The 8,070-nt window shown below is 46.2% G+C and overlaps 1 protein-coding gene across 1 annotated transcript in view; it reads right to left on the bottom strand.

Annotated features, from left to right (window-relative positions):
* The window catches only part of LOC132448035 (kinesin-like protein KIF21A), a 13,746-nt gene extending 6,819 nt beyond the window's left edge, over positions 1–6,927 (bottom strand). Inside the window, exon 1 of the mRNA XM_060039097.1 lies at positions 6,462–6,927. The gene's annotated coding sequence lies outside the window, so the exon portion shown is untranslated. The remainder of the gene's footprint in view (positions 1–6,461) is intronic.
* Between the last annotated feature and the right edge of the window lie 1,143 nt (positions 6,928–8,070).

Genomic DNA, 8,070 nt, shown 5'->3' with positions numbered 1-8,070 from the left:
GCTGAGGACAACGTGTTGACAAAGACCGCCCTGTTGGCTCCAGACGGGAGCGATTAGACACCAGGTCGAGGAGGGACGGATACACCGGGATCAAACGAGCGAGTAACGAGTAAATTAGATGATTGGAAGATGTCCTGTCGGGAAAGGGCAGGAAATTAGAGTGGAAATAAAAAAGCGTTTGTTTTGGAGGTCAAACTAGTTCCTTTAAGTGCAGTCATGGGACCTGTATAGTGTGAGGTGAAGAGGAGATGAGGAGAGGGAGAGAGGAGAGGAGAGGAGAGAGAGAGAAGAGAGGGAGGGAGAGGAGAGAGAAAGGAGAGAGAGGAGGGTAGAGGAGACAGAGAGGAGGACAGAGGAGGAAATGGAGAGGGGAAAGGAGGGAAGAGAGAAAGGAGAAGGGCTGAGAGGAGAGAGAAGAGAGAGAGAGAAGAGAGAATAGAGAAGGAGTAGAGAGGAGAGGAAGGAAGAGGAGAAACACTACTTCAGAGGAAAATAAGGCAGTGTGAAATGTTGTTTGTTTGTTTGTGATCAAACCAACGTTGTCATGGGCAGTCATGAGACAGAGCGGCTTCTGGTAAAAAGGGTGATGATATGGTCATCATCATCATCATCATCATCATCATCATCATCATCATCATCATCATCATCAAGCACAGAGCAGAAGAGAGACGAGACGAGGCACTGATATTTATGAAAATATATTAAATCTGAAGTATGTAGTGATTTAGCGACATCTAACAGACGAACTCGGCAGAAATGTATGTTTTAAATAGTGTTAGTTTGAGCCCTATGCTATCACTGTAGTCGTTAGAAAGGGAGGGGTGAGGTTGGGATGGATTCAGTGGGTTGCAATCTGCCAGCTCACCACTAGAGGCTACCACATATACTGCACCTTTAAAAACGCATCACCGTCGACGTGACGACTCCACTGACCCCAGCTCTATTGACTTCCCCTCTCTCTCCCTGAAATCCAGCCAATCAGACCCCTGTCTGCTGACAATTGGCCAATCGCTGAGGGCGGGCAGATTGGGGGGTTGGGGGGTTGGTGGGGGGGGTTGACGACAAATCATCACAACCTCCCAAGCCACCAGGACAACCTGGTTGCCACGGTGACCCCACCCTACCTGGAGACAGCAGGGCCAGCCGGTGACTCAGCAGGACGGGGCCCAGAGAACAGAGCCTCTGTTCACACACACACACTCACTGCCCCCCGATGACACCAGCACGCCACCCCCCCCCCCCCCCCCCCCCCGCTGGCTCTGAGGTCATCTGAAGAGCGTCCAGCAGCAGACCTGAGTCCTCTACTGTCCCACCAGTGCGGAGACGCCTTTGACTACCACAGGAGTAACCTAGCAACGGACGCCTGACCACAAACACCCCAACAACAACCACAACACAAACACAACCTGGTAGACTACGACCAGCATCACTGTAGAATGCAAGCCAATGTCCACCAAGACAACGCTATACTACAGACCTGTGAGCCCTATACAGCTATTTATGAATACAGTCTCTCTATTCTCCACTCAACCAGAGGGAACCTGTGTGTTGTGTGTGTGTGTGTGTGTGTGTGTGTCCTACTCCTAGCTGCCCAGAGCATAAAGAGACAGCAGCGATGAAGGGAAGGAAATGGACGACAGGAGACGGGATGTGTTTGGCATCGTCTTTCCGACTCTGGACAAATAAATGGATGTCAACCGACGGCACCACACACAAAGGTTTCCCTTTTAACGCACGCACAGACACAGACGCACACGCACACGCACACGCACACACACACACACACACCACGCCACCTTTGAAGCGAAGACTTGAAGGAATTGACAAAATGGTTGAACCTAATGAATTCATGTCACATTCAATTTAATACAAATACAAGTCTGTGCCAATAAACAGCTAGGGGGCTGACCCACACTGTGTGTGTGTGTGTGTGTGTGTGTGTGTGTGTGTGTGTGTGTGTGTGTGTGTGTGTGTGTGTGTGTGTGTGTGTGTGTGTGTGTGTGTGTGTGTGTGTGTGTGTGTGTGTGTGTGTGTGTGTGTGTGTGTGTGTGTGTAACCACATGCTCAGTTAAACAAAGATACAATTCTCAACCCCAGCTTGTACCTTTAAGGCGATACAGTAAATACACGTTGTACTAATGATGACTTCCTCAGTGGAGGGTCACATGACCCAGGTCACATGACACAACCACGTGGTCACGTGGCCACAGCTGGCAGGCCTTCAGTTAATCTGCATCTCAATTCTCTTAAATTCAATAATATGAATATTTATTATGAATAACACACACACACACACACCCACACACCCACACACACACACACACACACACACACACACACACACACACACACACTTGCCCCCCCCCCACACACACACACACGCACACACGCACGCACACACAGGAAGCAGGTGTGGGTCAGTGAGTGCTTCTGAAGGGGGCGGGACATGCCTTTGATTGACAGGAGCGTCATGCCAGAGACTGGGGCTCCTGCGGGTCATGATGAGGCAGCAGGCCCCTCCTCCGGGTAATCAGACCCTCTCATTAATAATTAACGAAAGCCTTCAAGGAACACGGACAACTGACAAACTGCGGAGGCGCTTGAATCGTTCCTGTGGGATTACACCGCTACACAGTGCCTTGCTCAGGGGGCGACCGGCTAAGTCAGAAAGAGATCATTTTAATGAATTTCATAAATGAATTAATTTAGGTTAATTTAAAGGATAAGGGATACAATAACACGCTGGATTTACTGAAACAAAGAAAACAATATAGCATAACTGGTTTGAAACTGAAACATAAATGAATTCATTCTGGAGGGATTACAGAGTAATATTATTGGATGAATCTAACTACAAAGCAGGTTCGTTTTTTTTGCCTTTGACTGTCTGGTATTTTTACTGTATTCATTGATATCCGCTGGCTCTCCCCTCTTTGATGACACAAACAAAGACGACCATCGTCTGTGGGCTCTGAGGTAAAAGGGTTTCAGACAAAACACAGCAAACAGGTTGAACATCAAGAGAAGATACATGTGGACCGTCTAAATAAAGGAAAGCATTTCTCCATTCAAACACAACTAAGTCTGTGTGTGTGTGTGTGTCCTGGATGTGTGTGTGCGGTGTGCCTGTGTGCAAGTCCTTGCCTTGCATGAATTTGAGTGTCTGTGTGTGCGTGTATGTGTATGTGTATGTGTATATGCATATGTATATGTAAATGTGTATGTGTGTGTCCTGTGCACCATCTGAGTTATGTCATGTGTGAAGGCATCATCACACAGACCTGAATGATCGGCCCTGAATGAACAGCTGTGGCCCTAAGCAGCTATGATATAAGAAACACTCAGAAACACACAATACATCTCGATTTTAAAGCTGCATTATGTAACTGCTTCGGGGAGAGGTCACATGTCACTCAGCATCGGAGAGCGTTCCGTCCGACTCATGGCTGCACACGCTCAGTTCGCTCGTAGGCTGCTGGGTCGCTAGTACGTTCTACTGGAAAGCAGAGTAAAACTAGCTAACCAAGCTCATAACTAAACTAATACGTCTGAATGACGCATCATTGGTCTACAAACCTTTATGTAGTCAAAAATCGTTAGCCTCATTGCATAGTTGCTTGAGTCATATTTTGGCGAAATTGTGATACCTAACCTAACTCTACTCTCCTAAAGCTGCTGATTTACTGTGCCTAGTTGGCCATATCCGGAGCCAAACAGAATGTTTTTTAAATTCCATAATCCCTATCTGCTTAAGTCAGCTATTAGACTTTGGCATTATTGACACTAAATCCATGATGAACCTTAAAATAGGACTGAGGCAATCATGCCAAGAGGCTAACGGAAAGTTTCACTGTATTGTTACGGATGGTTTAACTGAAGACGGCCTCTTACAGCTAAGCTAGGTTTAGATCCCGACTGGTAAACGCTGGAGGTGGACAGTGGAACGACACAGACCCTCATTGTCTTCCCCTCAGGAGCTGTCATCACCAAGGAGACGTGTCGGGGGCGCCCCGCCCGCTATAAAGGATCTCCAAGCCACCAAGGGAAGATGAAAGCGTCTCTAACCAATAGCATTAGGCTAACAGGCTGGGACAGGCTCTGTGTGGCTAGCAACCTGCTAGCTTATTATTGAAAACAAACACAGCGAGGGCGCTAATGTGAGTGGGGGAGAGAGAGAGAGAGAGAGAGAGAGAGAGAGAGAGAGAGAGAGAGAGAGAGAGAGAGAGAGAGAGAGAGAGAGAGAGAGAGAGAGAGAGAGAGAGAGAGAGAGAGAGAGAGAGAGAGAGAGAGAGAGCTGTCATCCTGAAGCACTTCTGGTGTTTTGACTCTGAAGGTGATGAGCTCACCTGTCTAGCACTGTGTGGTGATTAAGATGTTGCTACAGCGATTAAGGTTCCTCAAACCCATCCAGAGAGGGGATGGTTTATGAAGAGGGGGGGGGGGGGGTCGTGACAGCTTTGATAAATGGTAGCGACACGCTGGTGTGACTTGTGTCTTCAGAACCATGATGAGAGGGATTCCAAGAAAAACTAACTATCCCATCAAGCCTGGGGATACAAGGTCTTAGAGACAGGAAGACATACAGACAGATAGAAAGGCAGGAAGACAGACATAAAGATAGACAGAAGTCAGACACTAAAAAAATGTGTTTGTGGCGTGTGTGCGTTGGTTTGTGTTTGCGTTGGTTTTTGTGTGCGTTGGTATGTGTGAACATGTTTGTTTGTGTGTGTGTGTGCGTATTAAAGGGAGGACAAGTGGATAAGATCCACAATGAATCTTATAACAAAGGTTTGAGAAAACAGACATGAGACAGACATGGGTGAGAGAGACCGGGAGAGAGAATATATAGAAAAGGCCAAAAGGGCTGTGTATTGAAAACACTGTGAAGCCTTTTTTGTGTTTCACTAGGGGTAAAACACTACCAAAACTACAAATTTGTCAGTTACAAAACAAAGCTGATTTATGGAGAAAGGTAAATGACAGACAGAGAGAGTGATTGACTGACAGTCCAACCAAATGACAGAAGTAGGGAAGTGGGCGGGGCCCCAATATTATTTGTGCCTCGTGTTTCCAAAACACTCTCAGGGCCGGTCTGTTGTGTAACCAACAGTTTAGTCTGTCTGTCCTTCTGTCTGTCTGTCTGTCTGTCTGTCTGTCTGTCTGTCTGCGTTTCTGTGCGTTCCCTATACCTGTTCAATCGTGCAGGTGAAAACATACCTTAAAACGTATTTAGGAATATGCTGAAACATGATTTGATAATAATTTTCCGATGCACTGGTAATGTTCTCTCTGTGCTAAAATGAGAGAGCATGTAGCTCGTGGCTAGTCAGCTATTTGGCCGACTGGTTAACTGAACAGAACTAAGACACAACAGAGAACAACAGCTCTAGGTCAAAGTCTGAGCGAGAGAGTGAGAGAGAGAGAGAGAGAAATGTGAGAGCAGTCTTTGTCCTATCACTGATCCAGCTCAAATGACATTTCAGCTAGTCTTACACACACACACACACACACACACACACACACACACACACACACACACACACACACACACATACACACACACTTTGTTGGAGCAAGAGTTTATCATACATTGTAATTATTTTGCTATCAGCTTTATATCCAGAGTGATCTCATGCTTTCTCAGACTGAACTTGAAAGCCATCATTCCTTCTCATAAGGAAGACAATTTAATTTCCCTTCGGTGTGTGTGTGTGTGTGTGTGTGTGTGTGTGTGTGTGTGTGTGTGTGTGTGTGTGTGTGTGTGTGTGTGTGTGTGTGTGTGTGTGTGTGTGTGCGTGTGTGTGGTGTAGTACCATGATGCTGCGTGAGCAGGGGCCAATAGAGAAGATCAGAACCGCTGCCTCAACTACAGCACGTCAGGCACATCACGTCAGTCATAAATGAGTTGTAACCGAGATATTAAAAACGAACTCAGTTAATAATTTAGAGTGAACATTAAACCGCTCTATGAGTAGGTAGGCATATCATCACAAAAGCAGCAGCCTCACAATTACTGTTGATATTTGAGGATTATTATGGGAACATGATGACATTCTTGTGTAATAAATCATATGTTGGTCTAAATCACCGCAGAACACGATCATATCTTAACATCAGTAAGGTTGTTGACCGTCGTGGGTTATCTTGGAGGACAACAATACCGGCGGCGGTATAACAAGTGGAAGGGCAGAGAGGAGCAACCAAGGGGCGCATCCTCTGACCTCACCCAGAGCGTAGGGTGCACGGTGCACCTAAATCCTAGGTGCCCCGTTAGGTGCACCTAAGACAAGTGGGCTCCTAACAGGGCTCTTAAGTGGGCTCCTATAAAGGGCCACCTAAGACGGCTACGGTTGCACCTTAGGTCGCTCCCTAGGGGGCTAAGGGGGCTCCGAAGGTGGCTCTTATAGGGGTTCACCTAAGGCGGCTAAGGTGGCACATAAGGGGGGTAAGGGGGCTCTTACCTCAGCGCGACCCGCACGCTGCTATCGTCCTGTCCTCCCGCCATGATGTCGCCTCAGGTGGGGTAACTCTCCCGGTTATAAATAGCCTCGCTTTCACCTCTTCTTGATCGGCTTAGTGCGCGTAGGTCCCGGGAGGAGAGCAGCTCCTCCTCAGCCTCCTCAGCCGCCTCAGCCTCTCAGGAGCCGGGGAACGGAGACCCGAGCCATGCTGCGACCCGCAGCGCTCAGACCGGATCCAGTTCCTCAGGTGGGGATTGCTTCCCTAACAGCTGGCCCCACAGGACCCACACATTTCCACGGGAATATCACCGGTAGCGCAGAAGGGAGTAGTGGTGTTGTACACTTGACCGGATCCTGACGCGCGGCTCCGAAGACAGACGACGTCACCAAGCTCCGCCCCCCCAAGGAGAACCGACCAATGAGGAGAGGAGCTGAGCAGACCAATCAGTGCTGAAGACCTTCTCGCTCAGTGTTTTTGTAAATGCTGTGTATTTAGAGTGTATCTTTAATTTTCCTGTGTATAGGAGGTACCGACATTTTTTATCAGATCCCACATTTTACTTTTTATTGAGTATTTTATTTTGTATTATTTTGTATTTAGCGTTCTATATTTTGACTTCTTTATTGTTCACCCGCCTTGGCAATGTTTGTTTCTCATGCCAATAAAGCTGTTTTGAATTGAATTGGATTTTAAAAACATAATTTTATGTTTTTTTTTAAATAGTGTTTGTACAGATTATTTGATGGAAAATCTGAGTCTAGAGTATTTATTTATGAACAGGCTATGTTGGGGTCCACCTTGTGGGCCCTGCATTCTTATCTAGACTTCAATACAGACCATCTGCCTAAAAAACAACACATATTCCTGTGACATTTTAGTAGACTCATATTTGAGGGTCCATTGTCTTTGTCTATAAACGTGATGCCTGTTAAAAAAAATACGTTTTTAGGTTTGAATGCGATCCACCGCTTTCATGGCTAGGTGTCATGAAAAATGTTTTTTTTTATCAAATAATATTAATTTAAATAAAACCTGTTTTTAGGTTTCAATATATTTCAAAATTATGTAACAAAGGAGTCTGTTGAGAACATTATGATATGTCGCCACCGTGTGGTCACACTGTCATCACACCCTAGGCCTTTAAATTGAGGGTGGGCGCTTTATTTAGAAGCAGTGTCCACCTATAGCACCTGTCTGTCTAGTCTTTCTTACCTAGCCGACTACCTGCTTGCACTCTGCAAATGCCCTCATTGCGCATTACAGGTGTAAGGCTAGGCAGAGCTATGCTAAATCTAGCGAGCTAATCACTTGTTTAGGGCGCGGCTCTAGAGAGGCGTGGCTCTGGGGGGCCTGAAGGGAGGGATGGGAGACCTCATAAACCTTGGTCTCGCTGGCTGGTTTCTCACAACATATTTGAACAAATTATTTTATTTATTTCGACAAAGCTTTCAACACATTTCTACAAAGCTGAATGAGCAGCGAATGTATTGTTTTATAGTAATCTAAATAAAATAAGGATAATTGACTAACAGACACAGAGGACACCAAAGGAATACTGCACTGTCTCATTTATCATTTGAACACAAAAATAAATCTTTCACAGTAAGA

The sequence above is a fragment of the Gadus macrocephalus genome, chromosome 19, assembly GCF_031168955.1.
Source record: "Gadus macrocephalus chromosome 19, ASM3116895v1".
In the NCBI taxonomy this organism is placed as follows: Eukaryota; Metazoa; Chordata; class Actinopteri; order Gadiformes; family Gadidae; genus Gadus; species Gadus macrocephalus.
This window is presented reverse-complemented; position numbering and strand designations above follow the sequence as displayed.